At 42.4% G+C, this 25254-nt stretch overlaps 1 long non-coding RNA gene across 1 annotated transcript in view; it reads left to right on the plus strand.

The window, feature by feature from the left end:
• Window positions 1-19178: 19178 nt before the first annotated feature.
• LOC147913646 (uncharacterized) overlaps window positions 19179-25254 on the plus strand; it is a 31439-nt gene continuing 25363 nt past the window's right edge. The window contains exon 1 of the long non-coding RNA XR_015548576.1: window positions 19179-19617. This is a non-coding gene — a long non-coding RNA (uncharacterized LOC147913646). The remainder of the gene's footprint in view (window positions 19618-25254) is intronic.

Raw genomic sequence — 25254 nt, forward strand, 5'->3', positions numbered from 1 at the left:
TATGTCTTCATTATCAAAGATATATGTTATCCTGCTTCTATAATCTTGAAAACAATCTAATACTTTTAACTTCATTACACCTTTATTGTTTCATTATATTCAGATTGAGAGTTGCCTATTTTGAGAAGGAGTGGTATTGGGAGGGCAAATAGTATGTTATTAATATCTCTTGTCAAAACAGATATTTGATACCTGTTATCAATTCCAATATTTGTCATATGTCTGATTGTCCAGACTTTTATTAGCTATTCACAGATTTCACATTAATAGTGACATAGTTATGTCATACGTCGCTGGTAGATCAAGTAAATCTGAACAGACGATTGTAAATGACTGTGTAGGATTTAGCTGTATGTGGTAGTCACCTGTCACCTGGAAAAAGAGCTGTATGCGTGAGTGGTGGGGGTTCCCCTCTGGAATGGGTTCAAGAGTAGAATGAGAGAAATTCAGAGATGGTGAGTACACACAGCCATCAGCTCCTGATGTCAATCAGCCGTTCTTTTAAACCGTTCAGAAGATGCTTTCTTGACATTTTTGAACAAATGTGGCTCAAAACAATGAAACTCTTCCTCCTCAACGATTATCAAGCAGATTATAGCTTTCCATTGTTTTAAGTTCTGAAGCCTCAGTGTCCTAGCAGCTCATTGTTTACTTGGCAACAGAACAGAGTCATCACTTTGGTCGCCAATTTGATATTCGTGAACCACCTAGTCACTAACATTTACAGTTCACTAATACCCAGATTTGACACTGTGTTTCATAAGTACATACACTGGACTGGTGCAAGTGGCGAAAGTATGGCAGAGCCGCTGCTATACATTTGTGAGGTACGCCATCCCTGCCGAACAGCGCGACACTCTTGTTTCAGCTCTCAGCGGTCACAGCAAGTGTCCTTCCAATGGCTATTAAATGACGTTTTCACCTTTAAATGCTTACTGCTGTTTTTTCCTCTCTCTGTAATGACATGTTCCATAAACATAGCGCTACGAAGTGTTGTGTAAAGTGTTCTTGCCATCAGTTGAAGCCTGCGATGGGCCCTATATGTGAAAACACTGGCTGTGTTAGATTTAGCTTCCTTCAGGCTATGGGTTGGGCCTGAATGGACATGATATGCATTGGGTTCCAGGGAGTTCAAATCAATGGTCTACAGTCAGTCGCTAGCCTAAATTCCGTGCGCCTAATGTTCAAAGAGACAAGAAACATAAAAACAAGGCGTTTATATGTGCCAGTTGATAGGTTCCTCATCAATACGCACGAGCAGCGCCGCTGCAGAAACTAACCTTGTCCTTCCCCAGACTAGGAGCACTGTGTTCAGTCTGGCTCCAAAGTGTTGCTGAGCAATTGATGGAATGTAACTCTTTCAACGGCAAATAAGGGAGGATCAATGGTAACATGATGGAGATATTTTCAAACCTCTCTTTTAAAAATCGATGTGTCTAAAAAGCAGCAGTACTTTCATAACCAATGGTTGATCTTGTCATCTTTACTTTAAGAAAGTGACAAAGTTTTTAACAGCATCTGCAGTTCAGAAGCATATCTTTTTGATAGACACACTAAAAAATCTCAGCAAATTAGGGATAACTGTCTTGTTTGCAAAGAGAAATCGTGTATAAGAATGCATATTAGCAATTAACTCTTCAAGACAGCAGTTACCTTCCTGGGGAGGAAAGAGAGAGGAAGAAAGAATGGCAAGCTCTTCCACTGTGTATGTAATATTATTTCTTGAAAAAGCGATTATCAATAAGGTGTGCTCTAAGTTAAATCTGAGCAAAAAGAATAAATGGTTTCTATTATCCTATTCCTCCTTTAAGTATATTTAAAATAAATATGTAACTAGAAACTGAGGATGAAATAACACTAATGTAATACCATATGTTATTTCAGCTGAGTGCTCCCACCATCTGAAGTGGACAGCTCATGATGGGTTGGTGATGTCACTGACCCCATCCAAAGGTCAGCAAACACGCCAGGTTTACTTCAGCTGTGGAGCTAGAGAAGGCTCAGGTCACTTCAGCAGCAGAGTTATTTCAGAGTTACCTTCGACCTACAAAGTTAAGAGCCACATAGCACCAGATCCTGCTCCAGCTGTGGACTAGTGACAGCTCTGGCACCAGCTCTAGAGCTTTCAGTTGCGGCCAACTCCAGAACTCAGAGCTCCTCCAGCTCCCACACTTGACCTAGCTCCAGAGCAGCAGCCATTTCTCCATCACTGGCTCCTGCACCAAATCTGTCCAAACAATGCAGAGCCCCAGAAGTCGGTCTCAGCTCTGGAGCCAATCTCTAGAGGCAGGTCTAGCACCATCGCGCTTCGAGACAGACCGGAAGCTCCAGCCCCAGATCAGGTCCAGCTCCTGGGCCAGTTGCACAGCCAGAGCTGGTGGGATCTCTCCAGCATTGGCCACAGCAGTGGCTCAGCACCAGGGCAGTCATGGCACTGCAGCTTCATCGCCAGCAACTGAGCCCGGCGGCTCCAGCCACCCCAGAGCTGTCCTTCACCTTGCCTGTGAGGGCAGGATGTCTTTCCCTTTCTATGTTTTTATGATTTCTTATGTTTTTGTATGTTCCAATTTAGATTCAATAAGTTTAGTGTTTTCATCACTTAAGTTGTGAATTCAGGAGCGGCAATTAACTGTCTTCTATGTGGCCGTCACCGTTATCTGAGTCCAGATCATTTGCATCACCCCACCAGAACCCTGCCATGAAGCAACCATGCCCCATATCCTCCCCACCCTGACAAACACTGATCTTCCTGTCTGAAAGCCAAAGCTCCCATGCTTCGTTCAGTTACATTGTGCTCTTACCAGGGACAGGGAAATGCACAGAGACAGGAAGCAGATCAGTGCTTGTCAGGGGCTGGGGGAGTGGATATGGGGGCATGGCTGCTTCATGGGTACAGGGGTTCTGGTGGAGTGAAGCAATGATCTGGAACTAGATAACGGTGACGGTACACAGCATAGAGGATGTAGTTAATGGCCTGCCCTGAATTGTACAACTTTAAGTGATGAAAACATTAAACTTTATTGAATCTAAATTGGAACACATAAAACATAAGAAATCATAAAACATAGAAAAGGGAAAAGACATCTCTGGGTGGGGGCTGGAGCCGGCCGGGCCTTAGTTGCTGGCGATGTGGGTGGTGCTGCAGCTGCCCTAGTGCTGGAGCCACTGCTGTGGCTGATGCTGGAGATCCCACCAGCTCTGGCTGTGCAACTGGCTCAGGAGCTGGACCTGAGCTGGGGCTAGAGCTGGGTCTGTCTCAGGCGATGGTGCCTGACCTGCTTCTAGAATTGGCTCCGGTCCTGAGACTGACTCTAGCTCTGCATTGTTGACAGATTTGGTGCGGGAGCTAGTGATGGAAATGGCTGCTGCTCTGGAGCTGGTCAAGTCTGGGAGCTGGAGGGAGCTCTAGTTCTGGAGCTGGCTGCAACTGAGCTCTGCAGCTGGTGCCAGAGCTGTCACTAGTCCACAGCTGGAGCAGGATCTGGTGCTATGTGGCTCTAACTTTGTAGGTTGAGGTAACTCTGGCTCTGCTGCTGGTGACCGAGCCTTCTCTAGCTCCACAGCTGGTAAACAACGTGTCCTGACCTTTAGATGGGGTCAGTGACATCACCAACCCATCATGAGCTGTCCATCAGATGGTGGGAGCACGCCAGCAAATAGCATCTATTACATTAGTGTTATTTCATCTCAGTTCCAGTTACATATTTATTTTAAATATACTTAGAAGGAGAATAGGACAACAGAAACCATTTACCCTTTGCTGAGATTTAACAGAGCACACCTTATTGATGTCGATTTTTAAGAAATATTACACAGTGGAAGACACCATTCTCCTTCCTCTCTCTTTCCTCCCCAAAGGTAACTACTGTCTTGAAGTTAATATATGTATTCTATACACATTTTCTCTTGCAAAACCCAGCTGTCCCCAATTTGCTGAGATTTGTTATGTGTCTATCAAAGATATGCTTCTGAGCAGATGCTGTTAAAACTCTGTCCTTTCAAAGTAAAGATGACAAGTCAACCATTAGTTGAGAAACTGCCTGCTTTTTAGACATCATTTTTAAAAGAGAGGTTTGAAAATATCTCCATCGTGTTACCATTGATCCTCCCTTTTGGAAGAGTTACATTCTATCCATTTTTAGCAAACACTGCATGAGCCAGACTGAGCCAGTGCTCCTAGGGGAAGGACAAGGTTAGGTTTCTGCAGCCTTTGGTCGTGACATGTTTGGGAACCTATCAACGCATAGCCTTGTTTTATGTTTGTCTCTTTTGAAAAGACCTTATTTAGTATAGACTGTAGACACATTACTTGAACTCCCAGCCAATATCACTATCCATAACCCATGCCTGAAGGAAGCTCATCTAACACAAGTGTTTTCTACATATGGCCCATCACAGGCTTCTTGTGCTTAGGAACACTACACAACACTTCAGCACTATGCTTGCGGATCATTACAAAGAGGAAAATCAGCAGCAAGAAGCAAAAAAGGTGAAAAACGTACCATTTAATAGACCAGGAAAAGGACACTTGTTGACCTGAGAGCTGAAACAAGAGTGTCACCTTGTTCTACCTCACTGGGAATGTGCGCCTCAGGCAACTCCCACTTTCTGCCACTCTGCACCCGTCCAGGAATTACCAGGGATAACACAGTGTGTGTTGGGTTTGGATTCACCTGTAAATGTTAGTGACTAGGTGAATTCACGAATATCAAATTACTGAATAAGGAGGATTGACTCTGTTCTGTTGCCAAAAACAATGAGTGTATGAAACTCATACTTCAGAACTTAAACATGGAAAGCTTTCTAATCTGCTTTAAAATCTACATGAAGAGTTTCATGGTTTTGAGCCATTTGTTAAAAATGTCAAAAACATCTTCTGATTGGTTTAAAAGAACAACTGATTGACCTCAGGAATGGCTGTGTGTACTCACCATCTCTGATTTCTCTCATTCTCTCTTGAACCCATTCCAATGAACCCCCATCACCCCACGACAACTCTTTTTTCCAAGGTCACAAGTGACCACCACATTGCTAAATCCTACAGTCATTTGTCAGTCTGTGATTTACTTGATCTACCAGCACTTGACATAACTATTCACTATGTATGTTAATAAAGTCTGGTAATAGCCAATAAATTATTTGGGGACAATCAGATATTCATTTGACAAAATATTAAGAAATATTCTATTTGGTCTCATACCACTCCATAAAAATCAACTCCAAATCTGAATATAATAAACAATAAAAGTTTAATGAATATTAAAAGTATTAGATTGTTTTAAAAAGATTATAGAATGTCTTTATATCTTGGATTATAGACAGTCTTGCTAAACGAGACTCAGAAAGCAGAACTCTAGTCGATAAGATTCATAAAACTAACTACAGCAAAATACAACTTTGTAAGACCAAAGGCACCGTAAATTAAGTAAAAAAAACAGAAGAAAACACTCCAACATGTAATCAAGTGTTTCTCTGCAGACTATATGAAGAACTCCTGTAAACTAATGAGAGACAAACCATCCAGTGGAAGTGTGGCAAAGGATACGAACAGCCAAACAATTCTCAGTGGAGGAAATATGAAATGCCAGTAACCAAGAAGTGTTCAACCTTCCCAGAGATGACAGAAATACAAAATAAATCAACAAAGAGACATGCCTTAGATATCAGATTGACAAACATTTACAAAGTTTGTTTCAGGTGTTGGTTACATGGAAAAATGAATCCACTCATACAGTACTGAAGCACAACTTTTGGAGAACAAATTGAAAATACCTGTCGAATTTTTCAAATGAGCATTTTCTATGACTCAGCAGTTCTGTTTATTAGTATCTGCCCAGGAGATACCTTCACACAGATGCAAAAAGAAACACGTACAAGAATATTCTTCATAATATTGTAATAGCAAAAAACGGGGACAACCCAAACGTGCACCAAAAGAAGAATGGTTCAACAAGACATAGTTTATTCATAGTAACATGTCAGAGTGACAAAGAATGGAATAGATCCAAGCAAATTGTTACAGAAGTATCTCCCTTATAGTTTTGGGTGAAAAGAGGAGGCTGCAGAATGAGGTGCATATTATACCATTTTCTTTAAACACACAAAACAAAAAGAAAAGAATATTTTTTCTACAGCAACAGATAGATGTGGGGCTGTGGTTAAAGGAGCCTTTAGCTTGATCCATATATAACTTTTAATTAATTAATGTTTTACAAAGGTACTGCTTCATATATTATTTGTATAATGAAAAATTAAAATACATAAGACTAATTAAGTTCATTCTTTCCTACTAGAGAATTTCAGCTACCCCAAAGTAACTAAGAAATCAGAGCGTCCACAGGAAAATGTCAGCATAGGTGGGGGACAACTGAGCTTGGCTAACATGAGCAGACATTTTTCATACATTAGGGGAGCTGATATTTTGCTGTAGGACCATCTTTGCCATGCAAACCTTGGGACAAAAGTGCAAGTATTTGCCAGGATACAGCCAAGATATAAAACCAACCAGGTCTTGAAAATAAAACGGAAAAGCCCAGTTGTCACTCCAAATCTACCTCTTCATTGGCCAAAACCAGCTTTGAAGCTGTTTTAGCCTGTTTCTCCACGAACAAGAGCCACAAAATTGACGGGCCAGCATCACCACCTCGTGGCTCTGCTTCCCATCACAGGGTTCATCACCATACCCTTTGGCCCCCAAATCTCAAACCAAGAGTTCTGTCTTTTGGATATCCCTTCAAAGTTAAATGTTTTAGAAATACAAGAGACCCAAGTAGGGTTATGGATCTTTTAATTCTGACAAGTCAAGATTTTTTAAGAGACTACTATCTATCATCATTGCCAGTTTGTAAAAGAACAGCTATTTAAAACCAAGAAATCAGAAAGGCCATAAACTCATATCAGAAGACAGTCCTGCTTATCAAAGAACAGTTGAAAGTGGTATACACATTTCATAAATACGTAAATATCCCATAACTATATTAATAATTGTGATCATTAGTTAGGCTGTTAAATAGGTCAACTTGACCAGGCCATGAGGTGCCCAGATCGCTGGCTAAACGTTATTTCTGAGGGTGTCTGTAAAAGTGTTTCTGGAAGAGATTAGCAGTTGCATTGGTGGGCTGAGTAAAGCAGATTGCCCTCCCTGTTGTGTGTGGGCCTCATCCAACCCACTGAGGGCCTGAATAGAACAAAAATGCCGAGGAAAGTTGAATTCTCTGTCTCTCTCTGTCTCTCTGTCTCTCTGTCTCTCTCTCTCTCTCTCTCTCTGCCTGAAGGTTTGAGCTGGGACATCAGTCTTCTCCCGCCCTTGAACTGGAACTTATACCATTGTTGTTCCTGATTCTCAGGCCTGTGGACTCAGACTGGAACTACACCTCCAGCCTTCCTGCGTCTCCAGCTTGCAGACGGAAGATCATGGCACTCCTATGTCTCCTAGTGGTTCTGTTTCTCTGGAGAACGCTGATTAACACAATCATATTTACATACTTCTCCTTTATCAATCTGTGTCTCAGCTTTATCAATAAAGGCAGAGCTGGAGACAAGGTCTTGTACACAGATACTTGATTTGGGAGGTATCAGGAGTGAGAGAGCAGGGAGAGGTCATGAGTAATACTGTCCTTCTCATGGAGAGGCAGCCTTCCTTTGATCCTCATTGATCAGACTGGCCAGACGGCTCTGTCAGGTTCCAGGCACCCCCAGGAAACCACTGCTTGTCTGTCCTCACTCCTCCTTGTACATAGCCTGAAAATTGGCTCAGAGAACTTAGGCAATTCACCAGAGATGTACTCAAGTCGGCCTGGCAGAAGAGGCATTGAAAAACAGGCTGACACATGTTCTGGTTCCTTTACATCAGATTTTATTCTTCCCTTTACTCACTTATACTTTCAATAAAAAATGTATCAATATCTACCATGTCTTAATAATGATAGCAACATTTATTGAGCGCTTACTATATGCCTGGTACTGTTACTGCTTTATAGGTATTATTTCATTTAATCCTCACAACAGTGTTATGAGGTAAGTGCTTTTAGTATCCCCCATTTTACAGATGAAGAACAAAACACAGAGAAGTTAAATAATGTGCTTGAGGCCACACAGTCAAGAAATGGTGGCGCTCAAATATGACTCGGGAGTTTGGGCTCCTTCCTAACTGCCAGATGTCAACTGTGTTTCAGCTGCTCTGCTTCCAGGTTTCAGGCTCGTGATGGGGCAGAGAGAGAAAGAGAATGCACACCGGGAGACAGGTGGGTGCCATCCCAACCCAACACAGTAAGTCGGATGGAAGTGGGCACCCAGGTGCCATCGGAGCATGGAGGGGTACTCTCACCCCAGAAGTTGGGGCCACTGAGCTGACTCTTGAATGACAGAAAGTGGAGATGGGGCGATGTAAGTTGGGGAGGAGTCCAGGCAGCAGAAATAACAGAAGAATACCACTGGGAACACCACAGAAGTGTAATGGTTTCAAATTTCAGTGCACACGCTCAGGTGGCCAACCACGCCATTGCCTTTTTTCTTTGGGACCTTAAAGTCTATTAGGATCCCCCATTCTCTAGGTGTCAGAAATAATCTCCTTCAATTCAGAGGCTGAGTCCACCCTGGCCCTGGGACCGTGTCCTCAACTGGGGGCTTCTGTGGAGCCATGGTATGTATCTGCATGGAGGACAAAGGTGGAGAAACCATCGTTACTCATCATCAGTCCACATGTTTCTGCTGACACTGCCCACAAGGGGTCCTTGACACAGAATACCGACTTGCTTAGTAAGCCTGTCTTATCTCCTGCTTCCTTGACCTTCTGGCCTCCTTCAGTGATGGCTCTCTCTCTGCTCTCCTTCACTGACAAGCTTCTCCAAAGACTCTCATCACCATGTCTCCACTTCTTCCCCTCCCAGTCTTCATTCACTATTCAACACACGGTGATGTGTATTCTGTTCCTACAACACACCCAAAATGTTCTGCTAAGATCGCCACTGGGCTCCACGTTGCTAAATCCAATAGATGCTCTTCTCTTCATCTTAGCTGATTTCCCGGCTATATTCAACTTTCATGACCCGACACTTTCCTACTTTTCTTTCTACAACGTTGACCACCTCCAAAAGTCATCCCTGATTTTTCTCTCATCTCCTTGATTTTACCTCTCCCCAAACATTTAATCTATCAACAAGTTCTATCAATTGTATTGTCAAAAATTACACATCAAGTCTATCCACTTCTCTGCAGTTCCGCTGCTAACACAGTGGCATATGCTACAATTCTCTCTCCCCTGGATGAGTGAAACAGCCTCTTCACTCATCTCTCTGCTTCCACACTTGCCTCCAACAATCCAGTCTCTGCACACTAGACGTGGCATCCTCAGTTCTGTGCAACATCTCATCATGTCTGGCGCCAGGAAAATTCAGTTCTGTTTTTCTTAGGAAAATCTTTGGTTTTGTAAGATATCCTTGATGTTTTCTGGCATATACTTTTATTTATCTTCATTTTTACTGTCAAAAGACACATATAATCACACACACACACACACACACACAGAAACTCTCATTAAGGGCCTATTACTTGTAAATCATTAGCTTGATATAGTGAGACATAAAAAGTAACCTCATTCTTTTAAAAAGTAACTTGATAACAGGGACTCTGGCTTAAGGAGCTCATGAATTGGTTGGAGAAAAAAATAAAACAATGAAAATGTAAGCAAAGAGAAAAAGGTGTAAACAACAGTCCACCATAAAATATCATCACAAGATGGCACAAGATCAGTTGCCAAATTAAATATGAACAAATTATTTGCTACAGAAATTCACAGGAAGGAAAATACTGGAAGCTGGACTGGAAAGAAAAAACTTCAGGGAAGACAGAAAATAAATTTGAATTGGCCCCTGAAGAATGAGTAAGATTTATAAAAGCACAAAGAATTAAAAAGTCACAAAAGCTCAAGTAAACTAGTTTTGCTAAAGAAGAAAGTATGGTTTACTGAGTCATCAGAAAGAAGGCTCATGACAGAATGAGGTCAGCTCAGCGAGGAGCATGAATGCCAGGGTGAGAAGTCTGACTGATTTTATAGGCAATGAGAGCCACTTAAGCATTCGATGTAGGGCTTCCCATGATCAATGTGGTACTTTAGGAAGATTATTCTGGCATGGTGTGAGACTGAAGGATGAGAGGAAGCTGTCACTAATCCACTCAGCCTCCCTATAGGGAGCTCTCATTTTTTTTTACATAAGTTTTGTGAACAGTTATCCCCCAACAACAGTTTCTGGATGAGCATCTCCAGGATGGTCATGGCTGCACATATCTTGTTTAATTGGAAGAGACCACAGATAACTAAATCACAGGCTGACACATTTATGATGAGACTGAAGAAGACAAGTCTTTACTCAGCCTGTGTCCACTGGGAAAGCAGGAGGTGCCCTCCACTCTGCTCCCTCCTCCCCTGCATCCAGACAAAACACCAGCATCTCCAGGCCACCTCCCTTTGTTCCAGTCAGGTTCATCTGATGCTGTTCCTTAGCTTCTCCTTATATCTGACGTCACTGCTCATGCTATTAGGTCCTAAGACTTTGGGACTTCAGCTCCTTTGGCCTTGCCTTTCTTTGGCTGTGACAGCAATGGTCATCTCTTTACAGCTGAGACAAAGACCAACTATTTGCATCTTGGTCTCTCCTCTTTACCTTTTAGGGCTTCATCCTCTGGGGCAGATGCTACAGAAAGAAGAATGCCGAAATGCTTTTGCTATGTGATGACAATAAGTTATTTCTCCTCTTCAAAGCCCTGTAGATCTATGGGCAGGTCTGTGCATTCCGTAGAACAATATCTTGAGAATGAAGCTCAAAATGCACTCACTCCCATTCTGTGCCAGGCATAAAATATACCCGCCAGCAGAAAACTAGGGGATTGCAACTGCAACACTTCAGTCTCAGACTTACCTTTAGTTTATTAAACACTTTAAAGGATATAACAGTTAATGATGTATCTTCCTGCTCAAATATTATCAATATCTCCTAATATTTCCAAATAAAATCCTTTGGGAGGAAAGAAACTAATCCTTTGGGGGATGTCTTAGGTACCAGGCCCTCTTCTAAGCAGTTTTCATACATTATTTATTATATCTTCTAAACAACACTTTTAGGTGGGTACTATCCCCATTTTACTGATGAGGAAACTAATGTTGAAGAAGGTTAAGTAATTTGGCCAAGGTAACACAGAATGTAAGGAGTAGATTCAACCTAGCCCCATCTTCACTGTACCACCCGGCCCACTCTGCCTTCACATGGCATTCAGGCTCCGAAGAGTGTGGCCCCAAACCGCCTCTCCAATCTAGTACACATTTTCCCATCTTTTATTTTGTTATATATAAATCACAGTTGTTTGTCCAATCTAATTTCATGATTTCAAAAACATAACATCATAGAAAACCAACCAGCAGCAGTTGCTAAGCTGAAATACACATACTTTACAACCTAGCAATTCTACTCCTAGGTAAATACCAAGAGAAACATGCACATATGTTCATCAAAGACAGGTAGAGTACTCAGAGCAGCACTACTCACACGAGTCAAAAACAAAAACATGGGCATAACCCAAATATCTATCTACAACAGAGGGGCCAAATATTTCTACAAGGAAAACATAAATAGCAATGAGAACAAACCGTAGCCATACACACGTATGAATCTCACAAACATAATGCTGTGTGAAAGAAGCTGGGCACGAAAAAGTATATCCTCTATGATTCCATTTATATGAAGTTCAGAAACAGGCAAAACTTATCTGTCCCACTGGAAGCTGGGACAGAGGTCATCTGCCCCCAGGTGGAGGGGAGCAGATATGACTGAAGAGAGATGACGCCTCAGCACAAATCAGGGTGGTGGCACCAAACTATATTATAGTCATCGTAGTCTTCACAGGCATGACCTCAAGCTGCAAAAAAAAAAAAAAAAAAAAAAAAAGCCAGTTTTACTATAGAACATTCTTTTTTTTTTGTGAGGAAGATCAGCCCTGGGCTAACATCCGTGCCCATCTTCCTCTACTTTATATGGGATGCTGCCACAGCATGGCTCGACAAGCAGTGCGTCGGTGCGTGCCAGGATCCAAATGGGCGAAACCCGGGCTGCCGCAGCGGAGCGCGCGGACTTAACCGCTTGTGCCAGGGGCTGGCCCCTAAAGAACGTTCTTGATGGAGCAGTAAATATTATTATTTTTTAAATTTTATTTATTTATTTATTTTTCCCCCAAAGCCCCAGTAGATAGTTGTATGTCATAGTTGCACATCCTTCTAGTTGCTGTATGTGGGACGCGGCCTCAGCATGGCCGGAGAAGCGGTGCCTCAGTGCGCGCCCGGGATCCGAACCCCGACCGCCAGCAGCGGAGGACGCGCACTTAACCGCTATGCCACGGGGCCAGCCCGTATGTTATTAACTTTATTAAATCTTGACCTTGAATATACCTCTTTTTAATATTTTGATATAATACGTAGTATGTGATGAAATGGGAAGTAGGCGGGAAGCACTTCTGTTACGCACTGAAGGACAATGGCTGTCTTGAGGAGAAGCACTTGTGTGACAATCTGAGCTGACCTAGCCACTCTTGATAGAACGTCATTTTTACTTAAAAGAACGACTGACAAACTGAGGTTATTCAGTTTTGGGTATTTGGCACACATTTTCTCAAAAATTACCTCCAAGAGCCTATCACTTCAAGGAAAACAACTGACAGTATTTGTTGACAATGACAAAATTCAAGCTCTCAGCCAAAATTATGGAAAACTTACACTTAATACAAAGAGCTTGACAGCTTTCCACTATGTAAGACTTTTCTGATAGGTCGGGGGTAGTGTTAAGCACTGTATGGTATTTTGTTTTGTTGTGTTTTTGTATAATGAAATGTGTCAACACTTGGAAGATCTGCAGAACTCAATGAGCAGAGGTCTAGAATAGTAAATCCTTAGAGACGGAACAGTGGTTGCTTGGGGCTGGGTCAAGTGATGGAGCAGGAATGGGGAGAGATGCTAATGTGCTCGGGGTTTCATTTTGCGGTGTTGAAAATGTTCTAAAATTAGACTGTAGTGATGGTTGTAAAACTGTAAATATACCAAAAACTACTGCACTGTGTACTTTAAGTGGGTGAATCGTATGGTATGTGACATATATCTCAAAAAAGTTATAAAATAAAAACTCTACCACCGTAATAACATTGTAACATCTGGAGTTTATTTAAAAAAAAAACAGGTTGTCAACCCAAAGGCCATGGTTTGCTGACCCCTGTTTTATTGTACAATGTACCATCATCTTTGAGTTTATCATTCTAGAACATCTCTGGTGTCCAGTATTTCAAAGTCTATCTTTAATCTACTATTTTTTTATTCTCCCAACATGCCCTCCTTTTATCTCTGCATCAAAAAAATGTTCTTTAAAGTGAGAATTGCCTCTATTAGTAAAACGAGCTTACTTCTAACCAACACTCCCCAATCAACACACACAACAACAATAAAAGATATCAGCTGAGGCTACAGTCATCTGAAGACTTGATTGAGGCTGAAGGATCTGCTTCTAAAATCACTCATGTGGCTGTTGGCACGAGGCCTCGGTTCTTCAGCTCAAGGATTTCTCCATCTGTTGCCTGAGTTTCCTCATGACATGTCAGCTGACTTCCTCCTGAGCAAGAAATCCAAGAGAGAGCAAGGAAGACACCTCAGTGCCTTCTCTGACCCAGTTTCTGAAATGTGCAACATCACTTGCACTTTCTTCTATTTGTTAGGAGTGAGTAGTCAAGTTTTGCCCACACTCAAGGAGAGGGGAATTAGGCTCCACCTTTTGAAGGGAAGAATATCAAAGAATTTGTGGACATATCTTAAAACCACCATAGCCACCTTGGCAGTATACAAACAGGCTCTCATCTCCTCTGTGGGAAGGCAGAGAAACTGGGGACAAGGCACAAGACTCAATGGTCAGAACAGCCAAACTCCAAAGAAGGATAAATTCCCAACAAAGGTAGGTCTGCTGTACCAAGGTCAGGGACCGGTTGGGAAAAAGATGGATGGAGTTATCTAGATTGATGTCCCTGAAGATCCTGAATCCCCAGATTCCCCTGAACCCTCTGAGCCTCCAGAGGTAGCCCACTCCTTTCCATTATGCACTAACCTCCTGTCTCCCACTTGCTTGGAGATGATGCAGAGGCTGCTTCCCCACAAGACAACGTTCACCCACCCACCTCCATCTCAGTGGGGTGTGGATATTCAGGATCTGCCCTTCCTGGCCACCAGGGCTTTAATCCCTACAACTGTGATTTAATCTCAAAATTAGGACTAAGTCACAACATAACCCAGCTGCTGACACATTGAGGCTGACAAGGGAGCAAAGGGACTATGCCCCAGGGAGCTACAAAACCTACCCAGCATGGACCAGCATAAGTCAGGAGAGCGTGTGTGAGACTGGAGTCTAGGGTGCTTGATCAAGAGGGCTGGAACATAAGTTGAATAAAGGAGAGTTGATCCATTTGCAAGCTCTTTCCTAGGATCCACGATTCAACACTTACTCATCAAGAAAATGAATAGGCAAGCTACAGATTGGGGAAAATATTCTCAACACATGTATCTGACAAAAGACTTGTGTCAAGAATATCTAAAGAACTTCTACAACTCAATAATAAACAGACAATCCAACTTTTTTAAGAGGACAAAAACCTTGAGTACACAGTGAACAAAGAAGAAATGGCCAGTGAACACATGAAAAAGTTCTCAACATCATAAGTCATCAGTAAAATGCAAATTAACCCCATGAGATACCTCCACACACCCATTAGGATGGTTAAAATGAAAAAGACCGATAACACCAAGTGTTGGTGAAGATGAGAAACAACTGGAACTCTCATATTTTGGTGTGTAAAATGGTACAATCACTTTAAAAAACTGTTAGGCAGTTTCTTAACTGAAACCCAGCAATTCCACTCCTAGGTATACATCCAAGAGCAACAAAACTTTACGTCCACAAAAAGCCTTGTACAAGAATGCTTGTAGGAGTTTCATTCACAATAGTGCCAAAATTGAAATCAGCTCAGGCATCCATCAATAGAAGAGATAAACTGTGGTATGGTCATATAACAGAAAACTACTTTGCAATAAAATGGATTGAATTATTAATACACACGACAATATAGATTAATCTCAGCAGTATTACGCTGAATGAGGAAAGCCCGACACAGACTAGTACACGCTGCCATTAGTACATACTTCCATTCAGAAAGTCTAACAGACAAAAGTAATCTATAGGGATAGAAATCAGAGTAACGGTTGCTTTTGGAGGGGGAACTGACTGGGAAGGGGTACAGGAGAACTCTCTGGGGCTGATGGACATGCTCTATATTTTGATAGGAATGTGAGTTACATGGGTATATGCATTTGCCAAAATTGATTGAATTGTACACTTAAGATCCATGCATTTCACTATATGCAAATTATACTCTGATTAGGATAAGGAATAAAACTCATCCTTTTTCCTTCCAAACCTCTTCCTCTTACCATTTATCTTAGTTAACACATCACCACCTATCTAGTATTCTTCAAGCCCAATTCATCCTAGACTTCTCTCTCCCTCTTCCTGCCACTGTCTCTCCCTCTATCGCCAAACCCTTTGGAATCCTTCTCCTAGAGAACTCTCAAATCTGTCACCTCATTTCCATTACTAATGACCCGGGCTTAGTTCACACCCCTGGACTAATGAAATAGACTTAGAGCTGGACTTACCCTTTCCTAATTGACTCCCTACAATGCCAATAAAGTGATCTTCCTAAAATTCCTAATTTATTATGTCATTCCCTCACTAAAAAATTCTTCAATAGATTTACACTACCTGTGAAAGACTATCTAAACTCCTGGCAGAACAACACGGCAACAGCTACCTAGTCTAGTCTGTGAGCACGCCCAACGGATTTCATGTCCGAAGTAGTCTGGTCCCCAAGTAGAGGCCTGGCAGTCTCATCTTCTGTCTGATGAACTATGCATTTATGTGTCAGGTTCAAGCATATAGCCTGGATTTCATAATCATCTCAGTTCAGTGACAAATGCTCATCCTCCTCCTTTAATGCCTCAGTGAAAGGAGTCTCCAACTCCAGCCACCAAGACTCAAACCCTGGAGGCACCAGTTCTCCCCACCGCTCATCAGCCACACCAGATGAGACACAAAAGTCCTTCCCATTTCGCCTCAACAGCATCCATCGAGCCGACTGGCTGCCTTGTTCTAACGTCAGGACTGTGGCACCCCTCTTTAATTAAGGCTGTTGCCTCTCAACCGGTTTTCTCCACTTTAAATGCAACTTAGAGGACTTACGCCCGACACATTAACATCCTGCATGGTTCAGATTTCAGCATCCCAGAGATTCCCACTTTCCCTGGGTAGCACTATAACTGTTGCTTTACTTGGAGTTTTGTATTACAAATTTCACAAAGATTAGCTTAAAAATGAGGACTCCCAGTGATCAAATCAACTCTCCATTTTTATGACTCACTTTATCTATCTCAAAGTTAACGTCAGAGGCTGGCCTAACATCCCAGCAAAGGCTTACTTTCATGTCATTGAAAATGTCTCAGCAAAAATTGAACTGCCTTTGTTGGGGCTGCTATTTATAAAAGAAATGTCCAGAGCATGGCAGGTGAGAAGATATTACCTCTGAGATGCCTGCTAACACAGATGTTTTTCTAATATTCAAGGTGGCAGATTAAAGATGGCCATAAATCGACACTCCTCCCATTAGAGGTGGAGTCTATGTCGCCTCCCTTTAAATTTGGGCAGGTTCTATAACTGCTTTGACCAACAGAATACTTCAAGCGTGATGCTGTGCCAGCTTCCAGGCCCAGCCCTTAAGAGACAAGCAGCTTCCATTTCTTGTGTCTTGAAACAGTTGCTCTTGGAGCCCCCAGCCACCATGTAAAAATTCCAACTGTCCTAAGGCCGCCGTGCTGGAGACGCGCGTAGGGAGGTCCTGAGACCACACGATAGAGAGAGATGCCCAGCCTGCCCCAGCTGAGGTCTCAGACATCACGGAGCATAAATGAATCTTCCTCACTGTCTTCTGTCTGAATTCCTGTCCTACAAAACTGCAAGGAATATTTATTTATCCAATGAATATTTACTGGATATCTACTATGTGTCAGGTTCCACTCCGCATGCTAGAGTTACACCGACGAACAAAACTAACAGTTCCTGTCCTCTGGGAGCTGACAATGAATGATAAAATATAAAAAGAGAAAAGCCAATAAGCCCCAGTTGGGCTCAAAATTAAAAAATGGTCTCAGTGCACAAGGTACACATGTACGCAGTGGTGGCAGGAGGGCAGCCCCACGCCTACTGGGACCTAGGCATGGAGCCCAGCACTGGCAGCCATAACTCAATTCCTATGGGGTAAAGGAGTCTTGCTCTCTGCAAGACAATAGTCTCAAGCCAAACTTGAGGCTAGAGGCCCTTCTTCTGAAAAAGAAGCTGAAAAAGACAGCTGCCAACTGGGGCTAGGTGCCCTGACTTCACAGGAAGCCGTGGGCTTGGGGAGGCGAAGAACACAGAATCCGAACTAAGCTGGGTCTGAGATTCCCAAATATGATCACAGAACAGAGCATCAAAATATCATAAGATCTGGTTCTGGGCTGGAGGCGGAGGACAACACACGGTGGCAACTACCAAACCATAAAACCGCTAGACAGGAGGGAAAGAGACAACTCATCCATAAAACTGTGCATCTGTTCCTGACAACATGTGAAACACACCCCACCAAAATTAAACACAGACAGAACCTCTCAAGTCCACCTAAAAGGCTTTGCCTACACAGAAGAAAAGCTGTAGTACTATTTTGTAAGCAAAGTTTGTGTTTTGGTGTGTCATCTATAGAGAGTTTTTATTCTTGTTCCTATAGTGCTCGATATTGCTATGGTGGGGAAATAAAACTCAGCAGCCTGCCAAGCATCAAGAGAGTCTGACAGTCACGGCCACTTATGAGTCTACTCAGCTGGCTGGCAGCCACCGTGCAGCCCTGGAGAGGACTGTGGGCCAGCTCGCAGTGAAGACGGGTCTCCTCTTTAAGGGAGCCACTGTAACTCTAAGGAATGGACAAAGGCTACTATAAAACTACAAGTATTCTCACACACAGATTTGACTACCTTAAGACAAGGATGAAATAGATGAGTGTTTTCAATAGTAAGTAAGTTTTTCATAACGTGATCACAAGTAAAATAACAATTTCCTAACATACTTTTAATTTCAGGTATGAATGGAACACATCAGGTGACCCTGGGTGACTTTTGCCTCATCTATTAGTGAGGCAAATTAGTATCCAGGATCCAGCCATTTTATTCTTTATGAAAAAAAAAAAAGCAATTGAGGTAAATAAATGTCTAACCACAGTTTGACAAGAACGTAGCCTGGAGGCAATATTGAACAGGCAAGAAGCGCAGAGTTCTGAAGCCGGAATGTTGAGTTTCCGACCTTGACTCTGCCCGTCATAGGTGTGACATCTTTGGGAGGCGACTTTGCTTCTCTGTGCCTGTTCCCTCATGTGCTCACACACTATATTGGCATTCATACATTACATTTTACAGGGGTTTTCAGAAATGAAACTGAGTAGTAGAGCAATACTTTGATAAGAATGTATTTTATTTTGTTTTGCTTCAAGAAAAAATACAAGAACATACCTTTATTGGGGCAATCTAATGGAGGTGCCCCTAAGAAGTCATTTCTAGATGGGACTGGGGACTTTGTTTTAACTTTAAAATAGGTCATCTTTCACAAGCTCGGGAAGCAACAACTGTATTTAAACGGAAAACTCTCCACCCGGGAAGAAGCAAACCACCCAGGGGCTGCATTGGCTTTGCAACAGTGCCCCTGACGCCGGCGCAAGGATGCAGGAAGCACCTCCCGCGTCGTTGTCCCACTCCCGACGGGACTTGGGGGCTCGGTCCTAAGTGAGCGGAGGGACCCCGTCCCACTCAGCACCAGCAACGCCCCGCTTTCCCTTCCTGCAAACAAGCCGGTGCAAATAACCTGGGGCCCCGGCGACCGCCTCGCCGCACTCACCTGCCGCTGCACAGCAGCTCGCAGCCCGGCCGCTTCGCCTCCCCCGGGCGGCCCCGACCAGGAGGCGGGGAGAGGGGCGTGGCTTAGGGCGGGGCGGGGCTAGGGGCCGGGGCTCTTCCCCCGCCCACCTCACTGCGCCTGCGCCCAAGGGCGCGGGGCAGGGTGGGACGTGTCCCCGTGGGGGTCGGTGCTGGTGTGGGTCGCCCGGGTGTTTGCCGCCCCTCCTGTTCCGATCCTCTGAGCTTTCCAGCCGTCATGGCGCCCAACTCTGGTCACTCCTGCCGCCCCTCCGCCCGCCTGCGTCGGGTGCCAGCAGCCAGCCGGAGTCTCCCCGGCGCGGTCAGCCTACCTCCACCTGCTCCTTCGGAGAACGCCGTGACGCCTCCTCGCCTGTGTCCCTGGCGCCTGGCTGGTTAGGTGTATCGTGTCTTTTAATCACCTCTGCAGCTGAGACAGTGAAACCAAGAAGTGAAGGAACTTGCTTCAAGTCACAGACCCAAAATGCGCTCCAGCTTGAAGTTGATTGCAGGCTGCCTGCCGCCGCCCTTCCACCTCGCATGGCGCGCCCAAGGTGAGTGCCTAGCCGAGTGCCATGGGCTTTACCTGAGTTTTCGCTGTTTCTTAAGCCCTGCGAGGGCGGTATTATCTCTACAGAGGAGTCTCAGTGACTTGTCAGCCCAGCTTTGTCTCGTGGCAAAACCTGGGCCATTTAAAACACCATATGTGGCCTCTGTGTTCCTCCACACCTTTTGTCTGAAATGGCTTTATTGAGGTGACTTACAAAAAGCCCGTACATATTTAAAGTGTACAATTTGATTTTTATGTATGTATGTATATGCCCCTGAAACCGTCACCACAATCAAGAGTGAACGTAGCCACCACCCCCAAAAGTTTCCTTCTGCCCATTTGCAATTCCTCCTCCCAGTCACAGTCTGCCATGACCACTACTCAGAGAACCATAGATCTTCTTTCCGTCACTATAGATTAGTTTGCATTTTATAGAATTGTATTATGAATGTTTACTGTGTGCTTTTTTGGGAGGAGGAGAGTCGGGCTTAATTATTTTGAGATTCAGCAGTGTTGCTGAGTGTATCAATAGTTCATTTCCTTTTTATCACTGAGTAGTAGTCCATTACATGGATATACCACAGTTTGTTTATCCATTCACACATTGTTGGACTTTTAGGTTGTTTCCAGTTTCTGGTTTTTTTTTTTTTTTTACAAACAAAGCTATCAACATGGTTCTTCATTTTCTTACTATTCAGTTTTGAAAGTTCTTTACATTATCGGGATATGTCTTTCCAGTTATGTGACTCAATATTTTCTTCCAGTCTGTGGCTTAAAAGCATGTTTCAGAAGCAGACTTTTTAAATACTTCAAAGACAAACTTTTTAAATTTTGATAAAGTTTAATTTATTAATTTTTATTTTTAGATTGTGCTGTTGGTTCCATATGTAAGAAATTTTTTCCTAACCCAAGGCCCCAAAGATTCTGTCCACTTTTTCTCAAGAAGTTTTATAGTTCTAAATTTTAAATTTATGTCTGCGATCTATGCTGTATTAATTTTCATATATAGTGTGAGATATGGGTAGAAGTTAATTTCTTTGCATGTAGATACCCAGTTGTTTCAACCATTTGTTGAAAAGACTAGTTTTTCTCTACCAAATTGCCTTTGCCACGTTTTTGAAAATCAATTGATCATATAAATGTGAGTTTATTTATGGAATCTCTATTCTGTTCATTGATTTATTTATCTGTATTAGCATTGATATCACATGGTCTTGATTACCATAGCTTTATAATAAGTCTTGAAATCAGGTCATTTAAATCTTTCAATTTTGTTCTTTTTTCTCGAAGTTGGCTTGGCTATCCTATAGCCTTTGCATTTCAAAATGAATTTTAGAATCAGTTTGCCAGTTTTAACAAAAAAAATTGCTCAGATTTTTATTGAGATTGCAATGAATCCATAGATAAACCTAGGGAAAATTGACACCTTAAAAATATTGAGTCTTCTGATCTGTGAAAATGGTATGTCTCTGCATTTACTTATGTATTATGTAATTTCTCTCAGAAGTGTTTTGTAGTTTTCAGTGTACAGGCCTTGCACATCTTGTGTCAGATTTAACTCTAATTATTTCATACTTTTTATGCTATTGCAAATAGTATTACTTATAAATTTTTTATTTATTTATTTTTTGTGTGTGTGTGAGGAGATCAGCCCTGTGCTAACATCCGCCAATCCTCCTCTTTTTTTGCTGAGGAAGACGGCCCTGGGCTAACATCTGTGCCCATCTTCCTCCACTTTATATGGGACGCCGCCACAGCATGGCTTGCCAAGCAGTGCGTCGGTGCGCGCCCGGGATCCGAACCAGCAAACCCCGGGCCGCTGCAGGGCAGCGCGCACACTTAACCGCTTGCGCCACCGGGCCGGCCCCTACTTATAAATTTTTAATGGTTTATTGCTAATATATAGAAATACAATTGATTTTTGTATATTGATCTTATATCCTGAAAACTTGCTAAACTTGCTCATTAGTTTGAGTAGCTTTTTACACAATCTGTAGGATTTTATTCATAGACAATCATGTCATCAGTGAATAAAGACCATTTTCTTCCTTTTCAATCTGGACCTTTTATTTCTTTTTCTTACCTTAACTGTACTAGCTAGAACCTCCAGTACAATTCAGTGGGGGAATGGATGGTCTTTCCAATAAATGAGGCTGGGTCAATTGGATAGTCATACGAGAAAGCATGAACCTTGACCCCTGTCTCACACCATACACAAAAATTAATTTCAGAACCTTCATGGACCTGAATGTGGAAAATGAGACAATAATACTATTAAAAAAACATAAGACAATGTTAATTGTAAGGGCAGGCAAAGATTTCTTAAATGAGACACAAATAACAGTAGCTATAAACGGGTAACAAATTAATTCAATTTAATTTATAAATTAAATAGGATTAACTTATACATTAATTGAATTAGTAGAACTTGTATTCATCAAGACACCGTTAAGAAAGTAAAAGGTAAATGACAGGCCAGGAGAAGATATTTGCGAAATGTATCTGACAAAGGACTCCTATAAATTGATAAGAAAACATCTGAATCAATTTTTTAGAGGAGAGGAGGGGCAGAAGGCTTGCACTGACCTTTACAAAAGAGGATAGCCAAAGGGCAAGGCATGATGAGAAGTCATTCAGTATCCTTAGTCATCAAGGACATGCAAAGTAAAACCACAATTGAGATACCACTACAAACCAAGACTCTCAACCCCCAGTGTGGTGCAGCCACTTTGGAAAACTGGCAGTATCTGCTACAACTATACTTACATGTTCATCCTACGACCTAGCAGTGCCATTTCTGGGTATATACCCAACGTAAATGAGTGCTTATGTCCACCAAAAGACATGAATGAGAATGTTCATAGCAGTTTTATACATAATGACCAAAAACTGGAAACAACTCCAATGTCCATCAGCATTAGAATGGATAACTATATTATGTTATATTCATATAATAGAATACTATTGTATGGAATGGAATACTACAACAAGGAAAAAGAACAACTACTGCTACATGCACGCACTTGGATGAATATCACATATACAGTGTTGATCAAAATAAGCCAACCACAAAAGGTTACATCTGTATGATTCTATTTGTATAAAGTTCATAAACAGGCAAAACCAACCCATGGTTACTTTTGATGGGGGGAGTGATAACGACTGGGAGAGAGCGCCAGCAAACCTATTGGGGTACCAGAAATGATCTATATCTTGATCTGTGTGGTGGCTAAGCAGATGTAGACACATGTATAAATTCACTGCTCTGCACCTAAGATTTATGTGTTTTATGTATAGGTGTTATGTCAACATAAAAGAAAACTGAAGTGTTTTTTTCTGAACATAATTATTCAGCTCTGCTGATATGTACACATATTTCAGAGCCAAAGCTGCACTTTTGATCACTGTTGATCACTATAACTTTCTAGTAGGTTTGATATCTATAAAATAAGTTCAAGTCTTTTCTTCCAAAATTTTCTTGCACCTGTATGCTTCCAAGCTAAACTTTAGGATCAGTGTTTCAAATTCCTTAGAAAAATTCTACTGGGATTTTTATTGGGATTATGTGATATTTGTAGTTTATTTGAAGAGCACTTACATCTCTCCAGTATTGACTCTTTCCATCCAATCAACATGGTTCGTTTATTCAGGAATTTTCAATCAAGTTTTCAAGTATTCTTTATGTAGGGCTAGAACATGTTTTGGTATATTATGTATATGATGTATATTAAGTCATTATGGTTTCTGTTCCTATTATAGGAGAAATATTTGTCCCATTACTTCTCTAATCATTGCTGGTATATAAAAAGGCTCTTTTTCCCCCTATCTGGCCACCTTGCTGAACTCCTTCATTCATTTTAGGAGTTTTCCATTCGATTCTTTTAATTTCTAGGTTGTGAGTAATGTATTAAAGTCTTTTCTCCTTTATATGAGAATCTGACTTCTGATTAGTTTCCTAACTATGTTTTCCTGAAAACAGAAAGATGGTATGTGTAGACTATGTGACTAGGCAACTTTGCTTATAATAAAAATGACTCCTGGTTTGTAACTTTTGTCTGGACTGGGAGTCACCATGGCCTTAGGTTCCTTTTCTAACCCGCAAGTCCCTTGTGGGGACCCTGGAAACCATGCCTATGGAGTTGTCACCAAAGATATTTTCGCGGGGGTCGGGGGCATGAGGTTTTTAAATCGGAGTGACTGCCTGGTGTAGCTCTTGTCTTCCTGCACCTGAGCCGTCTGCTGAGTGGACTGCAGTAAAGATTCCCACTGCTAGGAATATCTACACTGCCTTGCTAGCATGTGTGGTTTCTGCCCTATGGCCTTGAATAGGCCAGGATGGTATGTGGCCCGCAGTGGTCTTGTGAATCTGAATTAGTTGAATCTAAGAAGACCCGCCCCCATGGGCATTGCAGAGTGGTGGAGCAGTGGGCTAGACTTTCGGACCCTCGATGCAGTTTGACCAATGGACTGTGAGATAGAGGGGTGGGGAAGGAAAGCTGACAAGGCATTAAATGTCTGAGAGGGAGAGTCCATCTGCCCGTTCTCTGAAGTTGAAAACTCTGCGGCATATGACAAGAGATTAGGGCAGAAGCGGGCTGGAGTAAAACCAGATTCACACCAAGAGGAGACACTGCTCACTGTTTATGAAGGGGACCTGGGCCGAAACCCACTGCAGCTGAGCTACCGGGATAGGTTAATGTCTCGCTGGGAGGGTTGGAGGGGGCTGCAAAGACAAAAGAATGAACCTGAAGACCCCATGCATGTGATGCGCTGCCACCTGATAAAGCAGGCGGAACTGCCAAGTTGACTGCAATTCCCCTTAAACTTGAATCTACATGGAGAGAGGTTTGAGAGCACCTAAGCAGACAAAGGGCTGTGCGGTGGCCAGCAGGTCCAGGCAGAGCTACAATGACAGCAGTTTAATATGGTTTGGGGTCACCAATACAAGGTTAAAGAAAGCTCTCCATGTGTGGGAAAGGGTAACCCCAGGACACCTAAACAGCATCCTGGAGTCTGACCACAGCTTTTGACCCAGAATGCTTGAGTCAATTTAAGGCTGCACTGGAGCCTGAGCAGTGTCCTCTGCTGCCATCTAGTGAAAATTTATGGGAATGCAAACATTTTCAAAAGCGATGCAGATTTTTAAAGCAATCATTGGTTATTGTAAAGGCCTAAGCTGTACTATTAGACTGGATGAAACTCTTGATTTGCACTTAGTGTTTAGGGAAAAACTACACTGTTTCTAAAAAGGTTAAATAAATTTCATTGTAGTATATTTGATTTGCTGAAAACTATGGTGTAATATCATTTGATATAAAATGCCTAGAATTCCCAGAATCAAGGGGGTCTTTTAGGCATTATAAAGACAGATAGCCAAAGACTATTCCAGTTGCACAGGACATGGAGGGGCCATCCTTACCCCACTGGTTAATACAAATCCTTGTGATCACAGAATGTGCTAACTTGTCCTTTTCTATGTTGAAAATGTCAGCCAAAGTCGTGGAGGTGGACTATGGGCAAAGGGTTAACAAACACTTCCGCATTGGAATCTAACCTTAGGTTATCTCCCCGAAAGTATGTGTCAACTATTTAGCTAGGCAACATTGCTTCTGGTAAAAATGATCATTAGTCAATTGCATCT

This window comes from Ceratotherium simum, chromosome 26, assembly GCF_057802395.1.
Source record: "Ceratotherium simum simum isolate JZ-2026a chromosome 26, ASM5780239v1, whole genome shotgun sequence".
Taxonomy (NCBI): Eukaryota; Metazoa; Chordata; class Mammalia; order Perissodactyla; family Rhinocerotidae; genus Ceratotherium; species Ceratotherium simum.